Below are 13,287 nucleotides of genomic sequence, written 5' to 3'. Positions count from 1 at the left end.
AAAAGGACTTTAGGGAGTCCTGGGAGTCATTTTAGCAAATTATCAAACCTGAGGTCATGGAAACCCCTGACTTTGTAGTCAAGTCAGAGAGAAGTGTGGGTAAACTAGGGACCCAATACTTATGACAGGTATCTGAAGTGAGAGAAGTCTTGCAGGACCAAATATTTAAGGAAGAAATGATAACAATTTTCTATGATCTCTTCTAGAGGAGTGAAGTAGAAGGAATATTTCCTAACAGATTCTGTGAAGCCAGCATTACCCTAATACTAAAGCTAGATAAAGACAATGCACGACCAGAAAGCTGCAGACCGATAACTCTCACGGAGATAGAAGTACAAGTTCTCAACAGAATATTAGCAAAACAAATCCAACCACGTATAAAAAGAATAATAGACTATGACCAAGTGAGATTTACTCTAGTTATGCAACGCTTGTCCAAACTTCAAAAATCAATTAATATATTCAATCATATCAACAGGCTAAAGAAGAACAATCATGTGAATATATCAATAGGTGCAGAGAAAGCATTTAACAAAATCCAAAATTCATTCCTGACAAAAACTCTTAACAAACTCGGAGTAAAGGGGACACTCCCTAACTTGATAAAGAGTATCTACTGAAAACCCTACAGCTGATATTATAAAAACTGGATGCATTCTCCCATGATCAGGAGCAAGGCAAGGATGTCTTCTCTCCTCCCTCCTATTCAACATTGCACTAGAAGTCCTATGAATAAGGTAGTAGAAGGTGTACAGGTTGGGAAGGGAGAAATAAAACTGTCTTTTTAAAAAAGGATTTTATTTATTTATTCATGAGAGACACAGAGAGGCAGAGGCAGAGGGAGAAGCAGGTTCCCTGTGGAGACCCCAATATGGGACTTGATCCCGGGACCCCAGGATCACCATCTGAGCTAAAGGCAGACACTCAACCACTGAGCCACCCAGGTGCCCCTAAAACTGTCTTTGTCTACAGGTGGCATGGTTATGTAGAAGATTGCAAAGAACTGACCAAACAAACAAAACAAAATAAAACAAAACCCTGAAACAAAAACCCTCCTGAGAGTAATAAGTGATTATAGGAGGTTGTAGGATACTAACATAATATGCAAAAGTCAATTGCTTTCCTATTTACAACAATGAACAATTGGAATTTGAAATTACAAGCACAGTACCATTAACATTAGCACCCCCAAATTAAAAACCTAGATATAAATCTAACAAAATAAGTAGAAGATCTGCATAAGAAAAACTACAAAATTTTGATGTAAGAAATTTAAAAAAATCTAAAGTAGATTTCCATGTTCATGGATAGGAAGAATCAATAGTGTTAAAATGTTAGTTCTTTCCAGTTGGATTTATATTCAGTTGCAATCCCAATCAAAATCTCAGCAGGTTATTTTGTGGCTATTAATGAAGTGATTCTCAAGTTTATGTGCAAAGGCAAAAGACCCAGATAGCCAGCACATTGCTGAAAAAGAAAAGTCAGAAGACCGAAACTAGCTTATTTCAAGACTTACCATAAAGCTGCAATGATCAATCCAGCAGCCATGCACTTACTTTCAATGAGATGGAATCTTGTATTCACACAGAAATCCATGGCAGCTTTATTCACAATAGCCAAAAGCTGGAAGCAACCAAGATTTCCTTCAACAAGTGGATGTGTTAACAAACTGGTGCATCCATGTAATGAAATACTACTCAGTAATAAAAAGAAATGAGCTATCAAGACACTAAAAGTCGTGGAGGAATCTAAATTAAAAAAATCAGTCTGAAAAAGCTACGTACTATATGATTCCAATGATCTGACATTCCGGAAGAGGCAAAACTATAGATACAGTAAAAAGATCAGTGGTTTCCAGTGTTCTGGTATGAAGAGGGAAGGGATGAATAAGTGGATCATAGAGGATTTTTAGGGTGGTCAAACTATTCTGTGTGATATTGTAATGGTGGATACATGACATTATACATTTTTCAAAACCCATAGAACTGCAAAACACAAAGAGTGAAACCTAATGTAAACCATAGACTTTAGTTAATAATGATGTATCAAATTGGCTCATCAGTTGTAACAGATGTATCGCATTAATGCAAGATGTTAACAGTAAGGGAAACTATATGGAGAAGGGTTATATGTGTGGGAAATCTCTGTGCTATATGCTCTATTTTTCTGTAAATAAAATCTACATTTTTTAAAACGTACATTTGTTTATTCACTCAGAAATATTTATGCCAAGTATTGTGTGTTCTGGAGATAGCACAGCATGACGCAGGCCAAGTTCCTGTTTTTTGGTGGGGTGTATATACTAGTGTGGGGCGAGTGGTGCAGATATGAATAATAAGCAAACAAGATAATTTCAGAGTGACATGAGGACAAAGCAACAGGGGGTAAGCTGGAGGGTGCCTGGGAGAGCTACCTAGGATCAGCTGGTCTGGGAGGGCCTCCCTCAGCCTGAGAACCTGTAGGCTGAGACCTGAATAAGGGGAAATCTGAGGCCAAGAGTTCCTAGAGGTCCAGACTGGAAAAAGAGCTAAGGTCCAAAAGCCCCTGGGGCAAGAATCAGCCAAAGAAGGAAAGGAAAGAGCCAGTCTAGCTCGGAGTCATGGATGACCATATTGAGGGCTGGAGCAATGGGCTGGCGGATGTGATCGTGAATTGACAGGGAAAAGACCAAGAGAAAAAGGGTCTAGGGGTAGAGGATGGAAACCCAACATCCTGCTTTATAGTATTAAGTTTGAGAGGCCTACTAATGCTCAGGCAGACAGAGTCTTAAAGCCATTAGGTGGGGCAGGGCAAGACAGTGAGGGATGGGGAAGCCAAGGAGATCTATCAAGGGTGTCAGATTCTAAACAAAGTGAAGGAGACAGCCATGGAGGCAATCTTATATGGAGCATCAGAGCATGCCAGAGAATGAGGGTTGTATCCACACTGGAGTAGGGGGGCGGTGCAAGACATCAAAGGGGTAAAGAAGGAATTCTCATGGGGACAGCCTGGAGTTGAGGTCTTGGGGCCCAGATGGGTTAAGAAGGGCATCCATGTTGGGAAGGAGGTGGCAGGGGAGATTGGAGATTGGGGGAGATCAATCATACTCTAAATCTATTGAGGCTAATGGGAGCTAGGGTTCTCACTATTGGAGAAAGAAGTTACAAATATTGAGAGAGAAGAAACTAGGGCCTACTTAGTGGAATTGGATTGGAATTGGAGGTGTTCATGTGAACTCAGGGTTTTATCTAGATGGATAGATAGATCCATAGAAAGATATAGAATATAAAGAGATATAATAATATAATATATAATAATTAGATGTTGTATAGAATTACATTGTATATTATAATATATAAAATATATGCAATGTAGATATAAATGCACACATGTGAATGTATATATTTTTATATAATATAAATATGTGTGAATATATATTTTTATATACAATATAAATATATACAACTATAAAATATATATTTTTTTCCTAGCTCTGCTCTATGAGATATAAGTGAATGCACATGTGTATTTCCCCCCCTAGCTCTGCCCTCTGAGGGGCCTGGTGACATTCCAATAGTGATAGGCATACTTAGTTCCCAGGTCTTTGATTCTAAATATAATTACCCAGTAAAAGAAATTGAGCTCCTTGGAGAAATGTCTGATTCCAGAGTAAGGGCAGGCAAGCACAAGGTAGGTCTAGAACAATTTATTCAGGAAAGCAAGGCAGTTACCAAAGAATAATAGGGATGTGTCAAAATAGATAGGGACAATTAGATTATCAAAATAAATACTGCTAGTAACAGATTATGACCCACTGAATAAAAAGGGAAATCATGAGTCCACACTGTCCACACTGGTAGTTTCCTTGCTTTTTATTGAATAAATTAAAAGTTTGATGAAGAGCAGGATGTTTACCAAGTTTCAAAGCACCTCTACGCAAAAATACTTATTAATTACAAAGGTGAAGAGAGTAACTTTACAGTGGCAAATGTTGGCAGTGGTCATCTTAATCAAATGATATAATTGAACACCATCAATTTAGGAATGAAGAAAATTGCACACCACTCAACTGGGAGCAATGGCAAGAAAACAGCAGGACCTCATCAGTGATACTCCTACCAAAGGCACATAACCAAAAATAGTGATATTCTGGAAAACAGCTGGCCAGTAGTCTCTTAAAGTTATGAAGCTCAAAGTCTGAAGGAGATTAAAGAGACTTGACAACTAAATATAGCTTGTGCCTCTGAACTGGATCCTTTTACCGAGGGGACATGACTGGTGACCGTGAAAAATGTCAGGGGATTAGAGACTATTAATTAATCAGAGTGAATTTCCTGTATTGTAGTTATGTGGAAGAGTGTTCTTGCTTGTAGGTAGTAAACATGAAAGTATTTATGGGTGAAGGGGCACCAGGAAATGGCTCAGAAAAAAAGTTCTTTGTATCAAAGTTCGACTCTCCTGTAAGTTGGTGATTGTTTCAAAGCAAAAATTAATGGAAAACATACAAAGAAGGTAGTGAGATTTACAATTTTTGACTTCAGTGGGAAGGTGTGAGCTGGAATTATAAACTGGACATCATCATCATAGAGCTGGGATGTTAAGTCATCAGATGTGTTGGGTCACCTAGAGAACAGGTGGAGAAGAGGGCTAAGAGGGTTGAGGACTGGCTCTGAGTCTCGCCAGTGTTAAGACATCTAGGAGAGAAGTGAGGCAAAGGAACTGCCATGCATGGTTAGTTGCATGGAAGAAAACCAAGAGATTGGATGTCATGGAAGTAGAAAGAAGAGAATTTCTCAATCAACTCTGTTGAATGTGGCTGATGGATTGAGCAAGATGGAGTGACCATTGGTCTTTACAACTCAGAGGCCGCCAGTAACCTCTAGACAAGAGCTGTCTCAGTGGAGTCCAGTTAGAGAGTGTGGCAGGCTGAGTAATGTTCCCCCACCCCAAGACATCCATCTCCTGATCTCTAGAATCTGTGACTATGTTTACCTTAGATGGTAGAAAGGATTTTGACAATGTGATTAAGGATCTTGAGATGCGCAGATTATCCTGGATTATTTGCATGAGCCCAGAGTAATCACAAGATCCCTATAAGACAGAGGCAGGAGGGTCAGAGTCAGGGAAAGAAGATTTAAGTACAGAAGGAGGGACCAGACACTGGAAGATGCTTCAGTGGTGACCTGGAAGACACAGGATGGCGGCCATGAGCCAGTGCATGCAAGTGGCCGTCAGAAGCTAGAAAAATGGATTTTTCCAAGGAAATGGATTTCCCTTTACAGTCTCCAGAAGGACTACAGCCCTGTCCTTGACTTTAGGAATTCTGACCTCCAAAATTGTAAGATAATGCATTTGTGTTGTCTCCAGCCAGTAAGACTGTGATCATCTCTTCTAGTAGCAACAGAAAACTAAGAGAGGAATACAGAGTAAGAAACAGAGTTGTGAACCAACACAGACAGGTGAGAGAGGAAAGAGCTTTGAAAAAGTTGTGGTGCAGCAATGTCCACAATAGCCTAACTGTGGAAGGAGCCCCGGTGTCCATCGAAAGATGAACGGATAAAGAAGCTGTGGTCTATGTATACAATGGAATATTCCTCAGCCATTAGAAATTACAAATACCCACCATTTGCTTCGACGTGGAAGGTATTATGCTGAGTGAAATAAGTCAATCGGAAAAGGACAAACATTATATGTTCTCGTTCATTTGGGGAATATAAAAATTAGTGAAAGGGAATAAAGGGAAAGGAGGGAAAATGAGCGAAAATATCAGTGAGGGTGACAAAACATGAGAGACACCTAACTGGGAAATAAACGAGGGGTAGTGGAAGGGGAGGTGGGTGGGGGGTTGGGGTGACTGGGTGATGGGCACTGAGGGGGGCACTTGGCGGGATGAGCACTGGGCGTTATGCTATATGTTGGCAAATTGAACTCCAATAAAAAAATTACAAAAAAAAGAAAAAGTTTTGGTGTCAAAGTGAGTAGAGAAATGAGATGGGATCCAGGGTGACCCATGGGATAAAAAGCGAATAGTTGTATTTTATATTTTAAAGTGAATATGTTTATTTTATTATTTTTTTTTAGTGTAGCTTTCAAGTCACAGAACAATCCAGTGGAAAGTAGAGCATTCCTCTATTACCCCTTCCTCAAGTGTCCTGTGTTAACATCTTGTACTAGTGTGCTACAGTTGTTGCAATCGAGCAATATGGAATCATGATTATCAACTAAAGTCCATCTTTTAGGGTTCACTCTTGGTGTTGTACATTCTATGAGTTTTGACAAGTGAATAATGACATGTATTCATCATTACAGCATCGCATAGAGTATGATGCCCTGTGCTCCAGTTATTATTCATCCCTCTTTTATTCCCTCCCAATCCCCTGGCAACCATTCATCTTTTTACTGTCTCCATAGTTTTGCTTTATCCAGCATGACATATAGCTGGGATCGTGCAGCACATAACCCTTTCATTTTTTTTTTTTTTTTTTTTTTTTTTTTACATAACCCTTTCAGATTGGCTTCTTTCTCTTGGCAATGTTAAGTTTTCTCCATGCCTTTTTATGGCTTGAGATCTTTGTTTGTTTGTTTCTTTCTTTCTTTCTTTCAAGATTTTATTTATTTATTCATGAGAGACAGAGAGACAGAGGCAGAGGGAGAAGCAGGCTCCCTGCAGAGAGCCCCATGCGGGACTCAATCCCAGGACCCCAGAATCACCTGAGCTGAAGACAGACGCTCCACCACTGAGCCACCCAGGTGCCCCTAGAGCTCCTAGAACTCCTTTCTTTTTAGGGTTGAGTAATATTCCGTTGTCTGTACATTCCAGTTTGTTCATCCATTCACTTGTTGGAGGACTTCTAAATTGCTTCCAAGTTTTGGGAATTATCAATAAAGCCCCTATCAGCATTCGTGTGTAGGTTTTTGTATGGACATGTTTTCAACTCAAGTGGGTATATATCAAGGAGTGCAATATCTGGATCATATATATTTTTTTAAAATATTTCATTTATTTATTCATGACAGACACACAGAGAAAGAGGCAAAGAGAGACAGAGGGAGAAGCAGGCTCCCTGGGGGGAGCCTGATGTGGGACTTGATCCCAGGACCCCAGGATCATGCCCCAACCAAAAGGCAGATGCTAGGCCACCCAGGCATCCCTGGATCATACTTTAAGAGTATGTTTAGTTTGGTAAGAAACTGCCAAACTGTCTTCCAAAGTGGGTGTATACCATTTTGCATCCCCACCATGGGAATGAGTGTTCCACATCCTCGTCAGCATTTGGTGGTGTTGGTGTTTTGAATTTTTGTCATTCTCATATATGTGTAGTTGTGTCTCGCCATTGTTTTAAGGGGTGGATATTTTTTAAAAATTTCTATTTAAATTCCAGTTACTTAACGTACAGAGTAATATTAGTTTCAGGTGTACAATTTAGTGATTTAACACTTTAATACAAAATCTAGTCATAACAATAAGTTCCCTCCTTAATCCCCACCACCTATTTCATCCATCCCTCCACCCACCTCCCCTCTGGTAAGGGGGTGGATATTTTAAGAGAAAAAGATTTACTTATTTATTTTAGAGAGTGTGTGAGCATGAGTAGGGGTGGGGAGGGGCAGAGGGAGAGAAAATCAAACAGACTCTCTACTGAGTGCAGAGCCTGATGTAGGACTCCATCCCAAGGCCCTGAGATCATGATCTGAGCCAAAATCAGGAGTGGGATGCTTAACCAACTGAGTCACCCAGGTGACCCAGGGGTGGGCATTTTTAAGATGGGAGACTACCAGGTATGTTCATAGTCTAATGAGGATGATACTATAGAGAGATAAATTGATAATAGGGAAAGAGGAGATAAAGGCGAGAATGAAGTTGTTGAGATGGGAAGGGAATTCAGAACACTGAGGGGGCTGGTTTTCAGTAGAAGCAGGGACCTTTTGTCCTTTGTAACAGGAGGAAAGAAGGGCATGAAAGTATCATTAGTCAAGTTTACTTCTGAGGCCAATTGTTCAGCTCTAGCTAGCTGCCTCTTGGCAGGCCCTGGCTAAGGTTGTTGATGGTTGTGCCCATTATAAGCCATGAGCTCTTGCTCAAATTTGCCTGTGTGAGGACAGTAAGGGTAATTCCCCACCCAACCCCTTCACCCTCTGAATATCTGACTGAAACCCTAAACTGTAGTTTGACCACACTTAGTTTCTCTCTCTGCAGCTGCCTTTCGTGGCCCAGGCAGTTGGAAAGAAACGGTGTGTGGATGGGCTGCTTCTTCCAGCTCACCTGCAAAAATGTCTCTGCTAAATAGTTCAGGGCATCACAGCCTGGGCCCTTTGTCATTTTCTGGCCCTGTGTGACAAAGAGGTCCTGCCTCCCTCACACCCAACATCAGAGCAGAGACTACGCCATAAGCACATGACCTCCTTTCCCCACCTATGATTCTCAGAATTAATCATTTCCTTCCTCTTTCACTCTATTTGTAGGCTAGCATCATTCTCTACGGCTGGCTCTGTCCTTCCTTCACACGACCAGGCTCTTTACGAGTAAGGCTCCAGGGTCCCAGGGGTGCTACAGTCCTATGGAGCCCAGACTGTCCCCCAAGCATTCTTGAGAAATGGGTATCACCAGGGCTTGAAGGGAAATACAAACCGAAGTGAGGGGATTTGAGACAGCTTTCTTATCCAGAGCATGCTGATGGACCAAGTGGTTCCCAAAGTCTGTTGAGATAATATTATGGCAATGAGTTAACTTTGCATACGTGTTACCAATCTCATCTAGTGAGCTACTATGGAAATGTGGATTCATTTTTAAGAATCCTAAACCTCACTGTTTTCTCACGTGCCTTGACTCTCCCAATGTCACACAGTCATCCCCTGGGAGGACTAGGCACCTGGGGAGTGATGGATTCCTAGGAAACCCTGATTTTTTAGGGGAGTTGCCCAAGAGGGCAGGGAGCTCATATGATGCTGGCAAGAACCTATCAAGCTGCCTGGACCTCCTCCTAGGTCCTGGTGAGTGCTGGGGTGCAACAGCTAGTGGTACCATTTCTGAGGTGTTATGTGTGATGGATGATTTCCTCTGGCAACTTGACTAGGCTATGTCTTTGGGTATGGGAGCCCCCCTGCGGTTCCTGATCTCACCGGGGAGGATTCAGTCAGTGTCCCCCAGAGTGAATGCTGTCAGGAACTATGGGATTAGTGCCCTTAGAAGAAGAGAAAGAGACTCTCACCATGAACCAACGGCTGGCACTTTGATCTTGGGTTTCTGGCCTCCACGACCATGAGAAATAAATGCCTGTTGTTGAAGCCACCCAGTCTAGGGTATTTTGTTATAGCAGCCCAAGCAGACTTAGATGGTACAGTTTTAATATAATTGAATCTTCTAGAAATGTAACTCTTGTATAAATTGAGGAAAGATTGTACTCTGTTTCTTTTTCTTTTTTTTTAAGATTTTCTTTATTTATTCATAAGAGACACAGGGAGAAGCAGTCTCCCTGAGGGGGGAACCTGATGCAGGATTCGATCCTGGGACCCCAGGATCACAACCTGAGCCAAAGGCAGACGCTCAACCACTGAGCCACCCAGGTGCCCCTGTACTCTGTCTTGTTGAGAACTTTGCCACTAGTTCTTCATCCTGGAAAAAGCACATACCCATAACACCGCTCACGGTATCTGAGTCAACCCCAGATCACGCCTGCCTCCGACTCTGTAGCAGCTGGCCGAGTCTAGAGCAGGAAATCAGCCCAGTCCAACGTACAGATTCACAACTTCATGCTTCATGGTGTCTAGTGAGGATTTGAGGAAGGCAAGACCCGAAGTGCTGAGAGCAGGGCTGCCACTCTTGTGGTAGCTGAGACGTGATGGGGCCCTGGACCAGGACGTCTGTGTGCAGGTGCGGGTTAGAAATCTGTGGGAAGATGAGTAAGTGGGACTTGGTGTGGAGTTACGGCTACCAAGGATTGAGGGCAAATTACCAGGATCCTGGATTAGGCATCAGTTAGCTAGTGGTACCATTCGTCCCAAGGTGTTCTGTGTGATGGGTAATCTCCTCTGGCAGCTTGGTAGGCCGTGGTACTGGGATCTGGGCCTCACCCAGTCATCTGAAGCTGGTAAGAAAAGAGACTTGAGGTCCCTTGAGGAGGAAAGAGTTCTGCCTCCAGACTGCTTTGGATTCAAGCTGCAGCGTCAAGTCTTTCCTGTAGCTCCAGCTCGCGGGCCCCCACAATCATGTGAACTAGTTTCCAAAAACGAGTCGCTCTGTCTGTGTCTCTTCATATCCCATTGATTCTGTTTCTCTGGACAGCCCTGACTAATAGAGCAGACATCAAGGAAGGAGCAGACATTGGGGTGGGGGGGGGAGTGAAGGAAATGATGAGCTCAGTTTGAGGCACAGAGGGCTCAAGGTACAAGGGCTCCGAAGATGTTACCAGGGTGGGAGTTGGTTCTGTGCACCCAGAGTGGAGAAGGTTTAGCTCAGGGGAGTCATTTGGAGACTAGCAGTGTGCAAATCGTGAGTGTGGGCCTTGAGCGCAGACCAGCCACTCTGGAGAGTAGGCCCTGGGGGTGTGAGGATGGAGCTACCAGCAGCCTCAACATCTAGGGAACAGTGGAGGAAAATAAACCAGTAGATGAGACAGGAAAGGAGCAGTCAGAGAATTGGCAGAAAAACCACAGCTGCCAAGGGAAAGGGGTTCATGGAGGAAGTGGTTGACACGTTTTGACCTAAGGGTGCCAAAATGTCAGGAGAATTAAATGCCTAGTGGTCGAGGGTGACTCAGTGGAGTGCAGGCTTTGTGTGGTAGGGAAGAGAGAAAGCCAGATGGCCACGGGTGGTCTGGGGACTGAAACAGATTGCAGAGGACTTGTTTGCAGCACATTTTGCCAGCAAAGTGTGGGAGGAGACAGTGTTGCTGCTGGAGGGGTTTCGGGGGAAGAGAGGTCCTGCTTCCTTCCCCCCACATGGGAGAGTGTTGCATGGGTTTAGTTTTTTTATTTTTTAAAATTTTTAATTTTTTATTCTTTGAGAGAGAGAGAACAAGAGCATGAGTGGGAGGGGCAGAGAGAGAGGGAGAGAATCTTTTTTTAAAGAGTTATTTATTTTAGAGAGAGAGTGAAAGAGAGAGAGAGGAAGAGCACGAGTAGGGGAGGGGTAGAGAGAGAGGGAGAGAATCTTTTTTTAAAGAGGTATTTGAGAGATGGAGAGAGAGACTCTGGAGAGAGTTTCAAGCAGACTCAGAGCTGAGCTTGTAGCACGATCTTGGGGCTCGATCTTAGGACCCCGAGATCATGACCTGGGCTGAAATCAAAGGTTGGACACTTGAGTGAGCCACCCAGGTGCCCCCTTGGGTGTGTTTAAATGCTGGTGCAGGGAACCATCAGTGTTGGGGAGGAGAGGAATAAAGAAGCAGGGCTAAGAGAGAGTTCAAGGCCTGAGCAGGTGAGAGTGGTACCTGGTCATCACACCTCATTTTCAGGTGAGGCTTTTCTAACAAATGGGAATGTCTCCTTGCATTTTGGAAGTTTGCCTCTTTGGTGCTGTCTGGACCCCAACTGCTTCCCCTGCCACTGAGGGAACAGACTTTTTAATTCCATAATGTATTCTTTCATTTAACCACGTTTTTTCTTTTCTTCAATTTTAATTTGACCTCAGGTGCGCAGAATCGGGATAATCGTGATGCTTAGTTCGTGACATTTTCCCATCATTGGTCTGTATTCATCCTGCTTCAAATTAGTTATTTTAAGTAACATAATAACATCCAAGAACCCACTCAGCTGCTCTCCTCTATGCCCCTAACAGTAACCTTCCTGCATCCTACTCCCGTGGCTCCCCCAAAACTGGGCCAATCATCTCCCTGACTTTCCTCTTTTATTTTGCTTTGTTACATCTATATATATGCCTTAAAAACACTCAATAATTTTTAGGATTTTTTAAAAAGATTTTATTTATTCAAGAGAGACACAGAGAGAAGCAGAGACTAGGCAGAGGGAGAAGCAGGCTCCTTTGGGGAGTCCAATGTGGGACTTGATCCCAGAACCCCGGGATCACGCCCTGAGCCGAAGGCAGATCCTCAACCACTGAGCCACCCAGGCGCCCCCCAATATTTCACTTTAGGAGGATACGCCAAATGTTCCCCCAGTGTTCTTACATGAGTTTATTGCCCTACCAACAGACATGCAACTTTTTATGTTTCTGTGAGCGCCTATTATCTTTTATGCTTTTTGCCGACTTTTTTGTTTTTTTGCTTTACCCATCATTCACTGAGAATGGTGTGTTAAAATCTTCTATCGGGAAGGTGGATTTGATCAATTTTTCCTGTATTTGTACCAAAATTTTTTTTGAAGTATGATTAACATACAGTGTTATATTAGTTTCAGGTGGATAGTATAATGATTCAACAATTCTATACATTACTCAGTGCTTACTGCGATTACTGTAGTCACCCTCTGTCGCCATATATTATTTTTTATTTTTTATTTTTTTTAAATTTTATTTATTTATTCATGGGAGACACAGAGAGGCAGAGACACAGGCAGAGGGAGAAGCAGGCTCCATGCAGGGAGCCCGATGCGGCACTCGATGCTGGGACTCCAGGACCATGCCCTGGGCCGAAGGCAGGCGCCAAACCGCTGAGCCCCCCCAGGGATCCCTGTCGCCATATATTATTACAATATTACTGACTATATTCCCTATGCTATACTTTCCATCTCTAACTTATTTATTTTGTAAGTGGAATTTTGTACCTCTGAATCCCCTTTACCTATTTCACTCATCCCCCCCACTCACCACCTCCCCTCTTAGAACCACCAGTGTGTTCTCTGCGTTTAAGAGTCTGGTTTATTGCATCTCTTTTTTTTCTCTAACAATATTTTGCTTTGTATATTAATGGAGAATTAAACCTTTTATGATTTTTAGAAGTTTTCTTCATCCTTCATAATACTTTCTGATTTGTTTCACACTGCGTGACTGACCATACATCTTGATTTGCTTAAGACGGTCCTGGTTTATTTCTCTTTTCCTGCTGTAATTTTAAAAAAGATTTTATTATTTATTTTTAGAGAGAGAATGAGAGAGTGGGGAGAGGGGCAGAGGCAGAGGGAGAGAGAGAATCTCAAGTAGACTCCCTGCTGAGTGCAGAGCCCAAAGTTGGATCCCAGGGCCCTGAGATCAAGATCTGAGCTGAGATCAGAGTCGGATGCTCAACTAACTGATCCACAGGCACCCCTCCTGCTATAATTCTTAATGATACCCTTTTTTCTATGCTGAGGCAGATAACGAATTATATACAGGTATTCTATTCTTATATGATATTAATATTGTTATACAAACTA

The sequence above is a fragment of the Canis lupus genome, chromosome 30, assembly GCF_048164855.1.
Source record: "Canis lupus baileyi chromosome 30, mCanLup2.hap1, whole genome shotgun sequence".
NCBI lineage: Eukaryota > Metazoa > Chordata > Mammalia > Carnivora > Canidae > Canis > Canis lupus.
The sequence above is the reverse complement of the archived record's forward strand: the minus strand, read 5'-3'. Positions refer to the sequence as shown.